The sequence below is a fragment of the Sarcophilus harrisii genome, chromosome X (genome assembly GCF_902635505.1).
Source record: "Sarcophilus harrisii chromosome X, mSarHar1.11, whole genome shotgun sequence".
Lineage (NCBI taxonomy): Eukaryota > Metazoa > Chordata > Mammalia > Dasyuromorphia > Dasyuridae > Sarcophilus > Sarcophilus harrisii.
Window position 1 is genome coordinate 44,024,725 of NC_045432.1, and position 22,304 is coordinate 44,047,028.

General features: G+C 42.5%; 1 pseudogene; it reads right to left on the bottom strand.

Annotated features, from left to right (window-relative positions):
• Positions 1-18,993: 18,993 nt before the first annotated feature.
• LOC100923205 lies at positions 18,994-20,644 on the bottom strand (annotated as a pseudogene).
• Positions 20,645-22,304: the final 1,660 nt, after the last annotated feature.

The window sequence follows — 22,304 nt, forward strand, 5'->3', positions numbered from 1 at the left end:
AGCTGGTCACTTCTGAGGCATAATTATCCTGGTAATTACAGCTATGTAATTCGTCTGAGTTTAGCTGAATTTAATACATATGTAAATGCACGGTATTGGATTTACTCATGCTCTTTCCATCCTCCTTGCTGCTTTTCTATACTCAGTGACCCAGCTGGGATTTGACTTTTATTTTGATATTATTTTGTGAATGCAGTTTTCTCATAAAATACAGTTGCTATTTGGAGCCAGCTATACATTTCTTAATTGTGGGATATCAATGCCTCCGGATTAATATTAGAGCAGTGAATCTTGTTGAAAAATAATTTCAAGATTACTCTCTGATATCCAAAGTGAATTAAAGCAATCATAATAAACAGAAGAAAGAATCTACCTGGTTTCTTTCATTCCATACATTATAGAAACAATATATGGGTCAGAATGGGTCCCTCATAAGAAGATAGTTCTCAGCCACTAGCAATACTTCAACAGATGCTGGATGACTGTCAGAAATGCTATAAAGAGAATTTCCTTATTGGGTGGGAGATTCTACTGACCTTTTAAGATGCCTTACAACTCTAAATTTTAAATTGCTGTCTCCTTGGGAACAGATCACAGAATCACAGAATTTAGAACTGAAAGAATCTCAGCAGGCCTATAATCAAACAGTCCAATCCATACCCCCACCACAACATACCTAATGAGTAATCATTTAGCTTCAGCTGCTCAAAGACCCTCAATGAGGGGGGAGCCCATAACCTCCTAAGGTACTTTATTCCCTCTATGGGTAAATCTAGCTGCTAGGGTTTTTTTTTTCTGACTTCACATCTTATTTTACCACTTTGCAACTTATATCCCAGATCTAGATGTAGGGTAGTTTTCCTTCTAATGGCAGAGAAGTTAGACGTGAAACAGGTCAGGCAGAAAAGAAACTGAACACTAGGACAGTATCAGAACAATAATAAAAGTCTGTGAATGCCTTGACATGGTAATTTTAACATTTGGCAACTTACAGGCAAAACCCTGATAAACCCATGCTAGTTACAGCTCCATTTAAACTTCTCTTTGTTTGTCATTGGTCAAATAATTACATATGAAATAACATTACATATGAAAAAAATTACATATGAAATAATGAGAAATGAATCTCATTTCCTTTTTCTGATAATTATTAGAAGCTTAGGGATGTGTTGATAATGTTACTTGAAGGTACTCCCTGTATGATATACTTTCTGTTTCAGATATCTACCCTGAATTACTTATCTAAATCATGGATAAGTTATCATCATGCTGAGGTCCTGGGCTTCACAAGGCACTTGTTTTATGATCTGAGGACTTATGGAACTCTGGCATCTGTTGCCTTTTGTCTCTGATTATGAGTCAAACTATCCTGTGTCCATATGGTGTCCAAACTACAATGAAATCCAAACTCGTACCCAACATTTCCAAATAAACTTTCTGATATAACAAAACTTTGGAAAAGAAGACTATACTTGAATGGAAAACATTCTTCCCATACAAAATATGATCTTCTTGGTGGTGCTCTTCCTTTGACATTTTTGTTATCTTTCTATATAGGTTTGTTTTGGCATTTTTTCATGAATACTTTTGAATGATGAAAGAAAATGTTGGAATCAGACTTTGAAAATTATTGTATAGAATTATGTGCTATGATAAAGTGGGATTTTGATTTTAGACTGAATCTGTTTTGTGAGGATCAACATCACCAATAGGTTGGCCACTTGGTAATACTTTGTTTTTGGACACTGCAATCCAGAAAAAAAAAAGAAAAACAAAAAAAACCCCTTGCTGTGCAACACTATTGTGCTTTTGCAGTGATGATGATAGGGTGGTGGGAAAGGAGGCAGAGGATACTAAGAATAACAGTTTTTAAATGATCAATAAACTTGAATTTGGCTATTGATGCTCTAATTGTATTATTCCTGTCCAATGAGCAATAAGTGAATATGTTAGTGGAAAGAGCCTTGGAGTTGAGAAGGCCTGGATTTCAGTACTGGTTCTGTCAGTTGCTAATCTGTGTGATGTTGGGCAAAGGATACCCTCTCTGAGCCTCAACTGTAGAACGATTGTAGAATTGTTTGTGATTAAACTTGATGATCTCTGAGATGTCTTCAAGATCTCGCATTCTCTAAGTCTCTGATTTCAAATATTTATGATATGATGAGCCAGTCTATACTTCCCCTCTCCAACTCCTTTGTGATTTTATATGCTCTAATTAAGTTCCCTTTCAACTGTACAAATGATCTCCTTATTAACAATTCAGTTAAGCTAAATTTCTTCAACTATTTCTTGAAGATTATTTAATTCAAGGAGGAAGGAATGGGGAAGCCTCAATTTTAAAAATTCAGGAGGTAAATATATAGGAATGAATAATTGCAAAATCATATACAAAGAGATGGTACATTTCAGTGTTTAATGTTTTCCCCACAAAACAGAACAGAAAAAAGTTCCTTTTACATATCTTTGTACTTATAATATTTATAGCTGCTAATAGGGCTGACATGGCTACAAATCAGCTCATTTTTTTGGCATTAGGTTTTCTTCTATTATGATTGAGCTGTAAATAAAGTGTTATCTTTTTGGAGTTCTGTGTACATTTTGCTTTTTATATCTTAGTCTTATCAATTTTATAAATGGATTTTGGTCCCTGAATCACAGACAACTTACTTCTGAGATGTCACTACCTGCTCCACTGTTTAAGTAAACTTGTTTTATCCATTGATTTGACTTTTAATTATAGATTGGTTGCCAACTTTATACTCATCACAAGTTTGGGAGCATCTCATCTTGTCACCACTTTCACTTTTGATTAACTTTCATATCCTTAAATGTCAGTATGAATTTAAGAAAACACATCCAGTTTATACTGCACTGCAGTGTTTAGCAAAGTATTGTTTTCAACAACTCTGATTTCTTGAAAGCCTCCCTTTTTGATAGCAATTCTGCTTTATTTTTCCCTTTCTTTGCAGAAATGAACTGGGGAGAAATGTAATTTCTTTCAAAAATAATTTGTGTGTGTATATATATATATATATATATATATATATATATATCATAGTTAAATGTCTATAGCAGTGAGGTTTTATTTAGTTTTTTTGTTCATGCATTCATTCTTTTAATATTTTAGAGTAGATGTATAGAAATTGTACAGGAAGACTTTGGCTTAATAGAGGGAAATGGTTCTAAAAAGTTCATGTCGTCCAACAATGTAATGGACACTTTCTAGAGGTGGTAAGTTTCTAGTAGTCCTTGGCAGGTTCAAGTAAAAGTTGAATCCCCATGTTGGGGATGTTGACTACTCCTTCCGGGAAATGTGGGACTGGGTGACTTTTGTGATACTCTGGTATTATTGAGTGCCCAGTGCCTAACTCATAAAGTTGTCATGAGTTTCAAGTGAAATAATGCATATAAACTATAAAGTTCTTTATAAAAGTAAACTATTATTATTGTTATTACCACTGTGTGTTAGGTGTTAAAGAGAAAAAAGAAATATGATATGATCTGTGTCCTTAATAAGCTTGTAATCTCTTTGGGGATAAGATATATATATACACATGTAAACATTTAAACACTTATGTGAAGGAGAATAAAATTAAAATTATCTGCATTATTATTAATTAATATTCCTGTTACTAATGAGAATAACCAACCACTAAATATTTATGTGCTTGTTTCCCAGGCACTGGGCTAAGGTGCCCAAGATATAAAGGCAAAATGAAATGTTCGTGCCCTCAAGGAGCTTAATTATTCTGTGCATGATGGTAATGCCTACATGATTAGTAAATAATAAATCAACTTGACCTCTCCTATTCTCATTTTATTAGAAAAAATTAACTGTTTCAAACCAAACTCACCATAATTACTGAAGTACTTTGGGCATTTTACCTCACCTGCTAATAGCCCAAATTAAGGCAACAAGCAAAAGATGGGAGAGGTGTCACTTGTTGTTGAATCTGGAAGATTTAGTGGACTGAAAGCTAAAATGGGGGTATTAGTATGATGTGGCAGGAAATTTTTAAAAAGGGAGCTAATGTGATCTTGGGCTACATTAAGAGAGACAGGATATGTAGGATGAGGCTGTGACAGGCCCACTATCCTCTGCCCTTGTGGGACCACATCTGCATTATTGCATTCAGTTCTGAGTGATCCCTTTTAGGAAGGACATTGATATCTGCAAAGTGATAAGAGAAGTATGACTAGGATAATGAAGGGCCTCATCTGCATCTGGACTTGTGGATTAGTTGGAAGAACTGGATCAGTTTACCCAGGAAAAGAGAAGACCTGAAAGAATATGACAGTTATTTTTGAGTATTATCTCCTATAGGATGTAAGCTCTTTAAAGGACCATAGATTTAGAACTTAAAGGGACTTTAGGAATTTTTTAGCACAAGTCCCTCATTTCACAGATGAAGAAACAAAAGCCCAGAGAGGTTAAATAACTTGTCAAATGCTATACATTAAGGTAGTAGCAAAACCAGAATTTGAATTTGGTTCCCCTAGCTTCAGATATAGTACTCTTTCCTGTCTATATTTATGAGGGGCTTTCATTTGTGACTTTTTATTCTTTAATACCTAACATAGAGCCTTGAATATAATAAGTCCTTAATGAGAATTTTTTAAATTTATTTTGAAATTTATAAAGGGCTGTCACATGGACACAAAATTAGATTTGTTCCACCTGAGCTCAGTGGAGTTACTAGGAGCAAAGGGGCAGTTTTGGGTTAGAACTAACCCCACATGGAACAAGTTGTCTTTGAGGTGGTGGCTTCCTCCTTATTGGATGGGTTTAAACAAAGGCTTGTCAGGGATATGATAGGGTATGGTTGGACAAAATGACTTCTAGGGTGCCTTCCATTAGGTAGATCTGATAATCCAATCCCATTCCTAAAAATGCTGCATTTGTTTTTGAGGTTCATTCCTAAGAATATGTCATTACCTTATTGATTATTATATTTGTTATTTTACAGATGGACTCAGGTAACCTTTTTTTCATTTTGTTGTTCTGTCCTTTCTGATACTATTTATAAGTTATAAATGTTTCTAAATCCTTCTGCTTATAAAGACAGCACAATAAAAATGACTTTGGTTGAACAGAACTTTCTATATTATTTCTCAACAGAAGCAAGCATGCTAGGAAAAAAGTAAAATGTACTTATTTGCTTTTTGGTTCTGTTTATGATGTTTTAAATATATTTTTATATATTAAGTCCTCCCAATGTGGTACACAATTAATAGAAAATGCACAAAGTATTCTCTCCTTAGTAAGTGTCCTTTTTTTTTTAACCAAAATCCAGAACCCTTAAGATCTTACTTCCTCGTAATTTCCAGATCATGCCACCCAAAAGTACTTGTCCCTCTCATCCTTTGAATTAACTCTGTATGTGTTATCTTCCTCCATTAGAATGTAAATTCTATGAGGGCATGGATTGTCCTACTTTGTGTCTCGAGCTTTCAACATAGGTCTTAGCATCTCATAAGCACTTACTAAATGTTTTTGTCATCTATCATCTCTCTGTATCTGTGTCTCTCTGTGTCTCTGTGTCTCTCCCCTTCTCTGCGTGTCTTTAACTTTGTCTCTATTGATTTCTCTCTATCTCTCTTTCTGTCGGTCTGTCTCTTTCCCTCTTTGTGTCTCTGTTTTTCGGTCTCTAGATCCCATAATACTTATATCCTAAAATATGATGTCATGGGAAATGTCTTGAATAGGGAACCATAAGTCCCAGAATTGCAGAATTAAAAAGGATCTTTGGGTCCTAGATCTAATCTATCCTGTACTTGAACAGGAGTTCCCTCTACAAAAGACCTTATTGGTCAGCCAGTCTCTTTTTGCCTACCTTCTGTGGCTTGAGGGGGGCCTATTACTTCAAGCTAAGGGAGTCGATTCTCCTTCTGAATAATTCTAAGTGTTGGGAAGTTTTTCCTAAATTTTCCTTTTTAAAATTACAAGTCAAACTCCTCTACCAAATGCCAAGTCTTTTGATACTTTACCATAATCATTATGCTTCATTCCTATCCTTCACCCCTCTTACCCCAACCCTCTTCATCTTTTCTACTCCACGTTAAACCTCCTTTGTAGGTATGATGCTGAGTCTTCCTCTGGACATGCTTTCTATTCTCAATATTTCTAAAATTAGGAACACACAAGAGAACCAAATACTCTAGTTCTCTGGTGTCTAGTTCTCAGGGTCCATCATCCTTGGACACAAGTATATATGTTTAAGGAAATCAGTTCTCTGGCCAGCTTTGTTCAGAAATGCTTGTATGGGATCTGCAGTACTGACTCTTCATGTAGAGGTCCTGAGTTCCCATCTTGCTTCCAGCACTTATCTGCCTGACATTGGCCAGATCACTTCAGTGCCCTAAGCTTCTGTTTCTTCCTCTGTAATATAACGGGTTGGACTAGTTGGTTTCTGGGGTCCTTTCCAGCTCTAGATCGAAGAGCCTATGATCATAAAACCTGGGACTATCACTCAGTTTTCTCACCTGGAAAATCATGAGGTAACAGATAGAATGCCAGGCCACAAATCAGGAAGACTAGAGGCCCAATTCTGTCTCAGATAGTAGATATGTGACTATGGGCAAGTCATTTCACCTCTGTCTACCTTGAGTTTCAGCATCTGTATGATGGGGATAATAATAGCATCCACCTCCCAGGGTTGTGAGGAGCAAATGAGATATCATATGTAAAGCTCTTTTCAAACCTTAAAGTACTATACAAATTCTTGCTACAGATCAAAAAGAAAAAAAAGATCTGTGTTTTCCCAATGCTGGTAAGCAATAAATTTTGTTACCAAAGGATCTTACTTCTTAAAAGCTATCAATTCAGACAGCTCCTTATGCCTGCTGTCCTATTGCTCCTACATCCTGTTTCCTCCTCTACCAGATGTTCTTTTTCTGTTCCTGTGCTGGTAAAAGCCACTGAACTGAAATGACCAAGTACCATTGTATGTCCCGTCCACCGGGACTCAGTTATTCGTGGGGAACCGAGGGGGACCCAGCCTGAAAGAGAAACGGGCGGGAAGTGTCCCGTCCAGCGGGACTCAGTTATTTGGGGGATCGAGGGGGACCCAGCCTGAAAGAGAAACGGGCGAGAAAGAGGAGGGAGACCAAGCAAATTTTGTCACGGCTCAACTTTATTCATGCAAAGGGTCTTGTTTTTATGCTATACTGCTACGTGAGACCATTATCTCTGTGTCAAAGTTCACATGGTCCTTGTAGTTAATGTTCTTCCTAGGACCCCTTGGGTCATTGTGCTCTGTGGTTAATGTTCTTCCTGGGACCCCTCGAATCATTGTGCTCTAAAAGCATTCTTCTTCAAACAGGTGTGTTTAACTAAGAGTGCAGTTGCCTTTGGGGAGGGGAGAAGGCCACCTGAACAAAGATTGTTAAAGGAGGGGGTGTTGGTTCCTGACATGTCCCCCTTTTTTCTTTTAAATCAAAGGGTTAAAATGAGGGCTCGGTGAAAGGCCTGTCTTAGGTTATGTGACTTGCACCCATGCTTGGTACCCGAATATCTAGACCAGCAAGGCCAGAGAAGGCAGGATCCCTGTCTTAGGCTATGTGGGTGGCCCCCACTCCCCCTGGGAGTGGACCCACAATAATCCCGTCATTGGGTATTCCTGCAGCTTTCATGGGCATGATTATCCAAGTCATGGAATCACAATACTCCCGTCGTTGGCTCTTTCACAGCGCTAGCCCACAAGTAAAATCACGTTCTTCGGGGGTACCGCCACATCCTTAAATACCACGGGGTCTCGATCTCAGTAGCGAGGGTAGAAAATTGTAGACCCTCCAAGACCATACTAGGGGGGAGATCTTCACATGATCCATTGGTGTTGAGCTGGTGGTAGAGGACTTGAACGGGTTTCCGTAGGACAGAATCGACCTGAGACTTGATAAAGGTAGTTAATCTGTTAAAGGCCCACGGGCCAAAGGAGAGGAGGAGAATACTTACAAGGGGCCTCAGAAGACTGGGGAGTAAGGTAGTAAGCCAGGGGGATGTGGAGAACCAGTTTTGGTACCAAGACTCCTTCTGTTCCCTTTCTTTCTTCCTTTTTTCCAAACTTTCTTTGACCTTTTGCAAACTGTCTTCTACAAGGCCAAGCTTATCAGTATAGAAACAACATTCTTCCTTTAGGGCTGCACAGAGCCCACCCTGTTGCAGGAAAAGGAGATCTAAACTCTCCTGTTTTGTAAGACTACCTCGGCCAGGGAAGCAACTGAATCTTTGAGATTCTCTAGGCCAGATTGAAGTTCCTGGAGGTCTCTGTCTATAGCAGCACTTAGCTGTGCATACTGCGTATTGGATGTTACAAGGGATGCAATACCCGTGCCTGTGCCAACTGCCCCTAGGCCAATAAGTACAGCCAAGGTAACGGCTGTTAGAGGTTCCCTTTTTTCTCTTACACTATGGTCAGTACCCTGTTCCCAAAATCTTAGAAACTCATCTGGATGGCGAATGGTTAAAAGAGAGACAGAGCGAGCTACATAGGCACTGTCAGTATATAAGTTAAAAGGCTCTTCCAATAATTTAAAAACTTAATAATGGCTGCAAGCTCAACCAGCTGTGCGGAAGTAAAATCTGTGCTAAAGCGGGAGACTTCACCATCGATACTGAATGCCTCAACGCCTGAGGATGACCCATCAGTGAAAACTAGTCGGGCACCTTTGATCGGATTAGACTTTGTTCCTTTAGGGAAGACGACAGGCGTTCTTTGTAGAAATTGGATCAATTTATCAGAGGGAAAGTGATTGTCAATGGTTCCCTGAAAAGAAATGGAGCTGGCAGCCCAATCATCATCATTCTGAACAAGCCATTGTACTTGGGAAGCTGTGTAGGGGGAAACTATGTGGTCGGGGTCTTTTCCAAAAAGCTTCAAGGAGGCCCCTCTACCGAGGCGTAGGAGAAGAGCAACTAAGTGAGGATATGTGGGTAGAATTTTGGAGGGGGAGGCCGGTAAGTGGACCCAAAACAATGGCTTTTGTTGCCAAAGCAAGCCTGTGGGGGCAAAGGGAGTCGGAAATATAAGGAGCCAAAAAGGTTTATCAGGGGCGTAATATCCTATGTGCTGTTTGCTGATGGCCCCTTCTACTGTAATCAGGGATTTTTGCGCCTCAGTCTGTCAAAGAGAGGTTTTAATTCCCCTGTAGTAAGTTTCAGATAGGGCCTAAGCCAATTGATATCACTGAGAAGTTTTTGAAAGTCATTAAGGGTGTGTAAACAATCTGTCCACAATTGAAGTTTTTGGGAAAGGATATTGTTGGAAAGTAGCTCAAAACCTAAGAATAGCTAAGGAGGTTGGGTTTGGATTTTTTCTGGAGAGATCAAAAGGCCTCTGTCTGGAGGGCAGAGATAAGCAGTTGACAAACCTGAGAGAGGTGTGGCTCATTGGGACCTGTTAGGAGGATGTCATCCATATAATGGATGATATACATATCAGGATGAGATAACCTGAATGGGTCAATAGTCTGAGCCACATATTTCTGACAAAGGGTTGGGCTATTAGCCATACCTTGAGGGAGGACCCTCCATTGAAAGCCTGGGGAAGGGCCCACACAATTAACTATAGGGAGACTAAAAGCAAAGCGTTTACAATCATAGGGGTGGAGAGGAATGGAAAAAAAGCAGTCTTTGAGGTCTATGACTATTTTGAAAAATCCTTTTGGAATAGCTACTGGGGAGGGGAGTCCAGGCTGAAGTGCCCCCATGGGAACCATGGTCTTATTCACAGCCCTAAGGTCTTGTAACAAGTGCCATTTACCTGAGCGTTTCTGAATAACAAAAATGGGCGTATTCCAAGGGGATGTGGATGGTTCAATGTGGCCTGAGGCCAGTTGTTCCTGCACTAACTCTATGGCTGCCAACAATTTCTTTGTGGGGAGGGGCCATTGATCAATCCAGACAGGGAGGTCATCCTTCCAAGTAATCTTACCTGCCTGGTGTCCAGGAGGATCAATGGCCCTTATGAAAAATGCTTCTGGAAGCCTATCCCTGCAGGATCTGTCTTGGGAGCAGTCATTATGGGTGTTACACTTCCCTGGCCCTTCTTCCCCAGTCCCTGACCTGGAAGGAATCCTTGGGAGAGCATTTGCTGTGTTACAACGGCATTTGGGCTACGCATAAATACTCCCATTTGAGATAATATATCCCTTCCCCATAAATTGACAGGCAGCCCTGGGACAACAAAGGGCCGCACAGCGCCTGAATTTCCTTCCTCGTCTGACCAGGTTAACAGCTGCGAACTGTGGAGGGTATTTTTAGATTGGCCGGTACCGCGCAAGTGGGTCATGGACTGCTGCAAAGGCCAGCAGGAAGGCCAAGCACCTTGTGAGATAACAGTAGAATCGGCCCCAGAGTCAAGAATGCCCTCAAAAACCTTCCCCTGAATGGTGAGCCTAAAGGTGGGACGCTCCTCAGATATTTTATGAACCCAATAGAGGTCGGAGGAGCCAGGGTTAGAAGCTCCCCTTTTAGTGGAGACGGAGGGGTAGTCATTGATCAAGGGAAGAGGCAACGCTTGAGCCAGGTGGAGTCCCTGTCTAATGTGAACAGGGCCATAGGGGGCAGAAACTAACAACTTGATTTCTCCAGTGTAGTCATTATCTACTAAGGAGGGGTGGACAGAGAGGCCCTTCAGGGTAGAGGAGGCCCGTCCTAAGATAAGAAAATAGGTCCAAGGCGGGGGAGGGCCATGGACTCCTGTGGGAATGATTTGCACCCCGTCCTCAGGTCTTAATATTGTAGAGGTGGAGGCACATAGGTCCACTTGTGCGCTGCCTGCTGTGGCTCGGAGGAGGGAGAAGGAGGCTGTGGGCTGGTCCCCGAGGCCCGAACAAATGGAATGGTCTGAGGGGCCTGGGGCTGGCCCCTCCGGCCGTTTCCCTGATGGGTGGGCAAAGGCTGGCCTGTAATGTCCTCGGTGGAGCGGCATGCGTTAGCCCAATGTTTCCCTTTCCTGCAGCGGGGGCATACAGTGGAGGGTTGGCTTGGCCGGGCTGGGGGATCCGCAGATGGCGGGGCGTTGGCAGGGCACTGGCGGGCAAAATGCCCAGGTTGACCACAACGGAAGCAAGTTTTGGGCATGGGAGGGCCACTGGCATGGAGGGCCGCGCCCACCGCAAGATGCACGGCCTGCGACATTTTTGTGGAGACCGGGTAGATATCGCGGCACATGCGTACCATGTCATCAAGGGTCTTATCTCTAAACCTGCCACACAACACAGCCCTGGAGGCAGAATTGGCATTCTCATATGCTAAGCTCTTGACAAGCTGGTCGCTGGCTGCCTCATGCCCTAAAGTCCTTTCAGCAGCCTCAAGTAGGTGGCTGACATATTCAGAAAAGTCTTCCTGGCTACCCTGAACGATTTTGTTGAGGGAGGCAAAAGGTGAGCCCGTGTTAGGCAGGGTTCTCCATGCCGCAAGGGCAGCATTAGCAGTCTGAGCCAAAAGGCCGACAGGAAAACGTTGCTATTGGGCCTCTGAGGCGTATTTCCCTTGTCCGCTAAGTTTCTCAAACGTCCAACTCGCAGAGGGCGAGTGTGGAGATTTTAAGTTAGCAGCGGCTGTGGACTGGCAGCGGTCAAAAAAGTCTGCCTTCCAAGTCAGGAATTGGCCGCGTGACAGAACTGCTTGCACTACACGAATCCATTCAGAGGGGAGCAAGTAGCCACCGCGAGACATGGCCTCAAGGGCCGAAAGAGTAAACAGGGCATTAGGTCCGTAAGCCTTGACTGCGGCATTCAAGTCCTTTAAGGTTTTAAAATGGAGCTTACGAAACTCCCTCGGAGGGGCATCCTGCACTGCCTGATCATCCTCCTCATTTCCCTTTTCATTTTCCCTTTCTCCCTCACTATCTGAAGGAAAGGGGGAGCCCCTAAAGGGGGAGGTAAGGACACGTTCCTCCCTGGAGGATGACGGGGGATCATCCAGGGAAGGGGCACTGGATTTATGAGTGCGTGTCATGACAGGGAAAGTCAATTTCAGGTTTTTTGATTTATTAATCAGGTCTTTAGATTTGCTAGGGGGGCCCTTTTTGTAAGGCAATGAAGGAGGAGTGGCTGCTGGGCTTGAAGCCTGGAGGAGGATAGTCTCTTTAAGCGAATTTTGCAAGGAAGAAAGTTCTGTAGAAAGCTGAACAAACTGCCGCTGGAGATCAAGGACCTCCTTGAGATCATTAACTTGGGCGGAGAGCTGATTTTTAGCTTCAATAAGGGTAGCAGGGGGGAGCGTAGGGGCAGAAAGAGCGGGAGCACAGGTTCGAACTGCATAAGGTGGGGGATATTGTGAGGACTGGGCCGTAAGAGGGGGCCCATTGGGGTTATGGTAATGGGCCGCTTCTTCTTCTAAGACGGCCGAGTCCCCGGGCTCAAGGGTATCATCGTCAGAATTCTTAGTAAATATGGGGAGATTCAGTGGATAATCTGATGGAGGGGTTTCTTGAGGCAGAGGGGGATAAAGGGACTCTCTTTGAATGGCAGGCATCTCAGTAATAGAAGGGGGCCTGGAAGGATTTTTATCTGCTGAAGGAATGGAAGCCACAGAGGCTGTCCAAGAAAGCGGGCAGAGACAAAACTCTGCAACTGATAAAAGTTGCTGCTTATCAGGGTCATCAGATGCTGAATCTACAATATCACGAATTAAGCCCCAATAGGAAAAAACAGTTGTGGGGATGGAATTAGGTCCCTCCTTTCTTAGTTTATCATTTAAATCTTTGCCTACCTTCTGCCATTTCTGGGGATGAATCTCTGGCCCAGTAACGAGAAACCAGGGACAGACTTCATCGATAAAAATAAAGAACTTCACCAAATCTTTCTTTTTTATTCTAACTCCTCTTTCCCTGAGGGAGGCTTTGAGATCCTTTATGAAAGCCTGTTCTTTAGACAACTTATGGCCCATTTCTATGAGACGGACGAAATCAACTTACCAGGACTGGAGCTTCCTCAAGTGGCGAAAGAGGTCCTCACATCAGGGGTCACAATGACTTCTTTGGGTGGGGGTCCGTCTGGCAAGGGTCCGTACCTCGAACCCCACGTTTGGGCGCCACCTGTCCCGTCCAGCGGGACTCAGTTATTTGGGGGATCGAGGGGGACCCAGCCTGAAAGAGAAACGGGCGAGAAAGAGGAGGGAGACCAAGCAAATTTTGTCACGGCTCAACTTTATTCATGCAAAGGGTCTTGTTTTTATGCTATACTGCTACGTGAGACCATTATCCTTGGTCAAAAGTTACATGGTCCTTGTATTAATGTTTTCCAGGGACCCCTTCGGGTCATTGTGCTCTGTGGTTTTCCTGGGACCCCCGAATCAGTTCCAAACATTCCCTTCCCAAACAGGTGTGTTTAACTAAGAGTGCAGTTGCCTTTGGGGAGGGGAGAAGGCCACCTGAACAAAGATTGTTAAAGGAGGGGGTATTGGTTCCTGAGAGGGAAGGAGAAGGAAGACAGCATATGGTTGAAACAAGTCTCATTTATTGCTGGAAACAGCCCAAAAGAGGGTGGAGATAGGGGGAAAGTGAGGGACAAAAGTGGGAGGGAAAAGGGGCAGGGGAGAGTGAAGGGCGGGCATGGAAAAGATGGGGAGGGGGCCAGGAGGGAGCAGACCCGAGGAGAAGGGATCCCGTGGTTATTGTTCTTATCTGAGTTTTGGGTTTCCCCCCAAGACATTCCTGTGGCGCACACCATGGATATAATTTTCGAGGTGGGGGGTCGTTCCGGCTTTCCTGGCCTTTGGCCCGCCATCTGTTTGTTTAGAAGTCTGCACGGTAATTTTATAACTATGGTCCGGTCACCCAAACCCCCTTTCTTTATTAAAAAATGAAGGAGCCATAAAGGTGGTGGTGGCCGTCTTAGGCTTGGATTGAGCCATGTTTTGGGCCTATAAAAAGGGTAGTGCCCTGTCTTAGGCTTGGGAGTGGTCCCGTCCCCGGAGCAGACCCAAATCCCCATTTTCCCACAGCCAGGATGATTGTCCAAAACAAGAACCCAAATTCCCTGTCATGGCCGTCCACAGCTTTACCCAAAAGGTCCTAAAAGGGGGCAAGATCTTTATCTTAAACAAAGCCCAACCAGGAGGTTCCAGCCCACATCAATCAGAGAAACGGAGAGGTTCAGGCCATGGGCAGCAGGCCACCTTGAGTCACTTTGGGAGCCTATACAAACCCGAACATTTTTCTGGACAAACAACCTGAGACTTAACAAAGGTGGTTAAATTGTTGAAAGCCAACCGGGTGAGAAGGAGAAACCAAGAGGGGATGAGGGAGGAAGCCAATTGGGGAGGTGGAGAACCACCCTTGGACCAAGGGATTCCCTTGATCTTCCCCTGCTTCTAAACTTTCTGATGCATTCCAGCCGTTTTCCAAAGCAACATTCTTTTTTTAGGGCAAACCAGAACCCCCTGTTGCAAAATAACAGACTGTCCCTTCCCATTTTGAAGCACCACTTCAGCAGGGAGGCGACTGAACTTTACGGCCAGATCAGTCTTGGAGATCTTTACGAAGCCATTTAACCTGGCAACTTTGGATTAGATGTCACAGAGAGGCAATCCCGATTAAACCACCGATCCCAATCCTAAAAGAGGGGTGATGGCTGTTATAGGTTCTCTTTCCCAGCCCGAGGGTTGGGCCCCTTGTTCCGAATCTTAAAAATCATCTGAATGAATTGTAAGAGAGGAAAAGGGAAACACCACAAGTAACCTTATCATAGAAAAAAGACGCCAACGAAAGTTGGGAGGCCCAGGAAAGGGCAAAAGATGAATTATTGGGGCAGCAGTAAATATAAGATGGGTTTAATAGCAACGTCGATGAGATGACCCCAGTTGAAAGGGAAGCATGGGAGGACCACAAGGCAGATCCCTGGAGATTTTCAAAGGGTGGCCCTGTTCGCCAAAAATCACCCAAGACGAGCAGGATATTTAAAACGGATTTCCCAAAGTGGGTGAGACCCTTCATGGGGTATTGAGGAATAGAAATCCAACAGTTCCCCAAAGTCCTGTTATTAACCCTTGCAGATTGCCTGAACACAGTAGTCACCAGAGAAAAATGAGTGTAGGGAGGCGGAGGCCCAGGGGATTTAGGGCGAAAGAACGCAGGGACAGTTTCTGGGAGGGAAACCTGTGGCTGATTGCAGTGGCACTGGGTGAAGTTATGGGAGGAAGCTGGGGGGGCCCCATGGCACTGGAGCAAGATTGTTGGGAGATTTTTCAAAAGTTTTAGGTGGAAAGCCCCATCATCTCCCTTGCTTATAAAGCCCGAGGCCCCCGAGGGCCACCCCATTCATGTATTTTTCCTGAGATGAAATTGGACGAATCGGATACACCATCCCCAACTTGCTTAGGGGATTTTAACTGGCAGCGCCGAGGCAACAAGGGGTCAAAAATCTGCCTGCCACTAAAAAAACTGGCGCGGGATAGGGACGCCCTGAACAATGCGAGTCCATTGAGGGAAGCAAAGTCCCGGCCATGGCCCCAAAACAGAAAGGGTGAAAGGGGCATTGGGACCAAATTTCTCCAAAGGCCATTCAAGTCCCAATGTTTTAAAGTTGAGTTTAGGGTCCAATGAGGTCGTAAACCCCATCTACCCCTCCCCCACTTTCATTTTTTGCCAATTTCCTCTCCCTGAATCTGAGGGCGGTGGGGATCCTTTGGAAGGGGAAAGGGGGTTTATTGGGTGTGTTAGCGCAAAATGGGGAAAGCCAAGGCTTTAGGTCGTTTAAGGGGCCTGTCCTTGTTTCCAGCGTACGGGGAGGGGTCACTAAAGAAATGTTGGAGAGGAGAGTTCAGGGAAATGGACAAAGTTTTGTAAATTAAATGTTTGAGGGCACCACCCAGGAAGAAACTTTGTGCTGCGGAAAGGGCAGAGGGGGGGCGGGGTTTCAAAAACTGTTTGTGTGACATAGGGGGGTCCGTTAGGGAGGGGGGTGTAAATGTGGAGCGGTGGAGGAGGATATAAAAGAGGTCCCAGGGGCGAATTATCAAGGTCATGATAAGGGCAGTCCACCCTCAATTCAAAGGTCCCCGGGGCTTTAGGGAAGTTATTTGGGCTTTTAGAGGGGTTTTATAATGATAGGGAATTTTGAGGTCTTGTAAGCGGACTTCCAGAGGCAAGGGAAAACGAGATGGTTTTGGGGGCGGGTGGCATCCTCAATGATAGATGGGGCTAAGGATTTTTATCGGCCAAAGGGACGGAAGCCAGAGGCTGTCAGAAAGCGGGGGCCAAAAATTCCCGCAACTGAAAAAGTTGCTCATAGGGTCACGATGCTGAATCTCCAAATCATGAATTGCTAAAAGAAAAAAAGTTAGGACAAATTAGGTCCCTCCTTTTAGTTTATTTAAACTTTGCCCATTCTCCCATTTCTGGGATGAATTCGCCCAGTAACGAGAAACCGACTCATCTATAAAACAAAGAACTTCAAAATCTTCTTTTTACCTAACCCCTTCCTGAGGGAGGTTGGGTCCCTTTTAAAGGCCCTTTCAGACAACTTATGGCCATTTCTATGAGAGGACAAATCTTATTTACCAAGGACAAAGGGGATCCGGGATTTTTCGTCCGGGAATTTTGGGCCCGTTGGCAAGGGTCCGCATTTTGCCCACGTTTGCCACTTGTCCCGCCACCGACCAGTTTTAGTGGGGAACGAGGGGACCCAGCCAAAGAGAAACGGGGGAAGGAGAAGGAGCAGATAGATTGAAGAAGTCTATTTTGCGAAAAGCCGGTTATATAGGGTGGAGAGGGTAATAAAGGGAGGAAAAAGCTGGGAGGAAAAGGGGGGAGGGAGAGGGGCGGCGTTATGGAGAAAAGGAGGAAGGGGTCAGGAGGGAGCAGATGTCTGGGAGGGAGAAGGAAGGAATCCGGGTTTTGTTCTTATCTGAGTTTCCAGGGTCGTTATGCCCCAAGACATCTCTGTGGCTGACACAATACCATGGATATATGTTCTGAGGTGTGGGGGTCGTTCCACTTTCCTGGCCATTTGGCCGCCATCTGTTGCTTGATGCAAGGTCTGCAGTCTGGTAATTTTCCATAACTATGGTCCGGTCGCCAACAATAGTACACAGTACAGATAAAAAATTATGTATTTTACTAGTCTGTGGTACAGTTTAGACTAGATAATGTGAGATTAGCTGATTCCTAAAATTCTTGATTTAAAGGACTTTTTAGTCTATAAATTGGGTGATTTGGTCTAGTAACTCCATTGCAGACTGTAATACCATAATAAATTGCAAAGCTATACATACATATCTATAATATATACATTTATAGTTTTCTTTTACAAAGGCAGAATGGTAAGATGAATTAATTTGAAATCATAATACCTCAGTTTGTGTTCTGTCTCTGAAACCGTATCAGTATGAGTAGACAATTGTGGACATTTGGTCTTACCTCTCAGCCTCAGTTGCTTCTTCTGTAAATTAGAGTTACATCACTATGCCATATACCTCATAGGGTTGTTGAGGAAAGCACATCATGAATTCTAAAATGTTACAGCAATAGTAGCTATCCATTAATGTAGCTGTATCATTGTATTATATGTATTATATACATATATCACTGTTTAAGAGTTGTATTGTTTACAGTAGCAGTCCCAGGAAGATATCGTGTAATTAACCCTCACATGTATGAAATAGTCACCACTTCCTTGCAAGGGTAATTAACAATTATCATATTAAGTGCAGAAGCTGTAGTTCCAAAGGATTTAGAATATAGGGCATCCTTTGATAATGAAGCCATGTGGACTTTGAAGATTCAATTTGGAGGAGTAATGGAAAAGTAAATGATATATATCAGAATACCAAGAATGACTCTGTGAGGAGTTGAAGGGAGATGGCAGGAAAAAAATAAATACAATATAGACCACATTGGAACCCAATTTGTAGCAATGGGATAGTTGAAAACTGCTCATCACCTACTGGAGACATTAGTAGCAAGTATAGTCATGAGCCTAGGGCTCATGACATGACAACATGGGATTATAGAATTTCAAGATGGAAGAAATATTAGGCATTTATCTACTCTATATTTGTGATGCACTGGGGATTCTTGGTCAGATTTGGGCTGGACTAAATAGCCTCTGAAACTTCTTATACCTCTAAAGTTCTGTGACTCTGCTATCTCTGATGTTGAATGATGGAAATCTCTCTGTTGGTGAAATGTTCACTTATTTATTTCAAAATAAATCCGCAAAATAAATTTATTTAGTTCAAAATAAATAAAAATATCCTAACAAGTCTTGTGAATTCATGCCATTAATCAACTCAGAAACTTTTAGTGAGTGATTGCTAACGTTCCTTATATTTCAACATTCTGTAAACCTATTAACAATATGCATAAATCTGCAGTAATACCGATCTAAAAACCCATCTGATGTGTCTGTCATACAGGGATAATAATCCTGAATGAGGCATTTGTAAATACTTTATTTGTAGAAAGGTAGTAGACAGATTACAGAGGTAATGGGAAACCAAGTGGGCACCAAGAGATTTGGATTCTGGATCTTGTTCTGGAATTTACTATCTGTGTGACTTTGGGCAGTTCCTTTTCTTCTCTGCGTTGTTAGAGAAAGGTATTGAATAAATGATCTCTAAGACCTCTATTTGCTCTAATAGTCTTAATTTTTGCTTATAAAAATGAACTACCTGTTAAGTGCCTGGTTTCTTACCTCCTCCACTTATATTTGAAAAAATATTCGAACTTGACTTTAGAAAAATTTTCTAGACTTCATCTTAAATATACAGAATAAGAAAATGGCACAGACTTACTCATGAGGCACCAACAAGATTTTGCTTATGCCATGTCCGTGTAAAAGGCCAGTACCTTTCCAATGTAGTGAATGTCAACTTTGATAGGTGAGGAAGGATAGAGTATTTTCGTGATAGACACGTTAAATTTATCTATCAACATTTACGGCCTGAGAATGATTGTACAACTCTTTACAAGCCCAACAATACTCTATTTCAATTATTATATGCATACTTTATGAATTAGAAAATAAAACACCCACAAATGTCAAGACAGAATTTATTGAACAATTGCTTTTGGACAGAGGTGGCTGAATTAATTTGCCCATTGTGCATTCACTTAGGAAGTAACTTTAAATCCATATGCCAACTGGAAGAAAATCCAACTCGGAATGAAATGGAGTGTGTATACCTGCCTTTTACAAACAGTTCTCTCAATGAAAAGTATGGAATAATTGCCTTCAAATTCAATATTGTTCTTCATCCTCCATAGGTAAAAAATTCATTAGTGTGGAAAAAAGGATTTTCTTCTTTTCTTTTTAGAACAGTCTAACTCAAGTTGGTTCCAATAATTCTTGTTTCTGTGAATGCACATGTTGAACTTTGCCTTAATTCATTTTGTCCTGTGAGTTTATTTGCTGCTGCATTCGTTTAGTGTAGCTTTGTGCCATGGAATTGATGATGGATAGTATGAAGTATAATACCATCACAATCACCAACTTCTCAAAAAACCAGTATACCCAGTTTTCTTTCCCTGGCACATTCTTTGTCTCAGTTTTGCTATGAAGCTTCACCTTCTCTGAATCTAAGTAATCTTGGAACAGTTTCTGCAGAGAGGGGCCTACTTTGGGGACAGAACCAATGAGAGTAACCATTTGTTCCACGATATGTTTGCTGAAGGTCATAACAACAAAGAGTTCCTGGATGTGCATCTTCACTATGGCTTTTCCAATGAGAGTGGCACCAAAGAAGGTCCAAAAAGGAACCAGGAAATGTCCACATGCTATCCCTGCCAGGTCAAATAGAGGGTTTGGAATTGAAGCACAGGCTAATATTCCGAAAAACCCAACCTTCTTCACCAGATTCTGTACGCTTTGCTTAGCCCAGGAAGTAGTACCTCGAGGAGAATCATACTCTTCCAACATCTCTTCAAACTCTTCAAACTCTTCGTCATCAGCATCAGGACCTGACATTCGGGCTGCCCTTGCCATGAAATAAGGGGGCAGTTCTCCAATGGCTGTGCCGACACCCCACATGAAGGCTTCAAATCTGACCTTGGAAAGGATGGCCCACAATGACACAGTTGCTTCAATACCTCCTTCTGGACAAACAATCCTCTCGGGATAAGGTGGCTCTGGGAAATTAAGAGTGTTACATTCATAGGCAGCCAGGGTAACAGCAGCAATGTGAGGGCCTAGATAGAGCATAAAAGTATGAAGACCTGTTCCAAGACCCACAGAAGAAAGAATCCCGAGGCCAATCCAGTAACAGCACCACAGTGTCTTTTTCTCCAGATAGTGTACATACTTTTGGTGAGCTCCCTCGATGTAATAGGTAGCCCCAAATACGACCAGCAAAAGCATAGGTGCAACCAGGAATCTTCGCCACCGCCATAGGTTGACAATCCACCCCTTCAGGTTGATCAGGGTTTCCAGTAAAAAGTAGTGTAAGGTAACAAGCGGTTTCTTCCACAGGACAATTTTCTGCCTAGCCTCCCAATCTATCCTCTTCCTTTCCAAATACTGAGGATTAGACGCCAGGAAGACTGCTCTGAGCAGTGCCGACTGGATCTTTCTGGTTTCCCCCCTACGCCATTTGGGTTTATTCCCCATTTTAGGCATTTTTAAGGGCTTCTTTTGGCTCCGGGCCTCCCAGCCGCCCGCTTCCGGTCTCCCGGTCTCCTAGCCGCCCGCTCCCGGCCTCTAGCTGATGAACTCTGAGGGCCGGACGTTCTGACCTCTTGTTTCATAGACGTTGCTAAGCTACATTACACCTCACTGCCATCAACTTCCTGTTGCCCTGCCCACACTTCCGTCATATTTATTAAAGTGGCAGTTGTGTGCTAAGCTCTGTGCTATAGCTAGGAATATTATTAAGACACTAAAATACAACCCCTGCCCTGGAAAAACTCGCAATCCCTGCTATTCCTGAGCTTGAGAACAAGGAACTCCTGGCTAAAATCTAGTGGCCGTGGGGTATTGTCGGTCCGGGAGGTTGCGGCCATTTTCTTTTGTTTCTTAAATACCCCTCCCCCTAATCTCCCACAGGACCTACTATTCAAGATGGGTGTTCACTTGAACACCTTGATTCACTTGAAGGCCTCTCTGGTGATTTGCCTCAGCACTTTAGCGCCCAGCCTCACTGGAGTGTGATTGGAGGGAGTCAGCAGAGTGGTGGAAACCCCTCTTACTGAAACCACCTTTGAGATTTCTGAGCTAAATTGCCTATCAGAAAGTACAATCCCGATGAGGATCCAGTTTCATTCATTCAGCTGTCCCCTGCAACAGTCATTGAGGGGCCTTTGTTTCCCAACAGGAGAATTTGGTTTCAATATAAATTTTTTTAAACAGAAAAAAATATATAATTTGGAAATGAAGAATACTTTTATTGATTTCAAAGAGTTGATTCCATTTTTGCTAACTCAGAATCATATACTCACATGTGTATATGTGTGTGAATATATATATATATATATATATATATTTCTATATGCCTATATCCAAATTATTTATCTGTTTATCTAGTCATTACTCAACTAGACTTTCTCACATTTTGAAGGTCATTAACATTCAGTTGTATTGCACATGTCAAGGGAATTGCACATACAGAGGAATTCTTTCTGTTTTTGTCTATTCATTTTTAAAATTCTGGGGTTGCAGGCCTCTCAACTGATGCTACATGACCCAGAAACCTTGTGGTTGATTAGCAAAAGGTTAGAAAACATGTCTACCTAGCCTAGGACACACAAGGAAGGATTGTTAATACTAATTGCAGTTTAACTTCCAGATAATTGTAGAATTGAACAACTGTTTGGTCGTTACCCTTCAGAATGAAACCAGATGAGACCGATTTATATGGGAGAGCGGCCACACTTTGAGACAGAATAAGGTGGGACTGGGTTCCCTGACTGTTCACTGTGTTGAGAAATTGAGTGATTGGAGATGAAGTCAATAAAATTAGGTCAAAAATAGATAAGCCTGCAAAATTATGCAAAAATATGTGATTCAGAAACACCACCTAAACTCTTTTAGGGTATGTGAGGTACAACCATAATATCTCCAAGAAAAGGGCATATATACAGACCATATTTTCATGGAGAGGTAGCTTCATACATGAAATCTGATTAGGAAAGAATGACTTTTTTCTATTTTATTTTATTTTTTATTATAGCTTTTTATTTACAAGTTATATGCATGGGTAATTTTACCGCATTGACAATTGCCAAATCTTTTGTTCCAATTTTTCCCCTCCTTCCCCCCACTCCCTCCCCCAGATGGCAGGTTGACCAATACATGTTAAATATGTTAAAGTATAAATTAAATACAAAATAAGTATACATGTCCAAACATTTATTTTGCTGTAC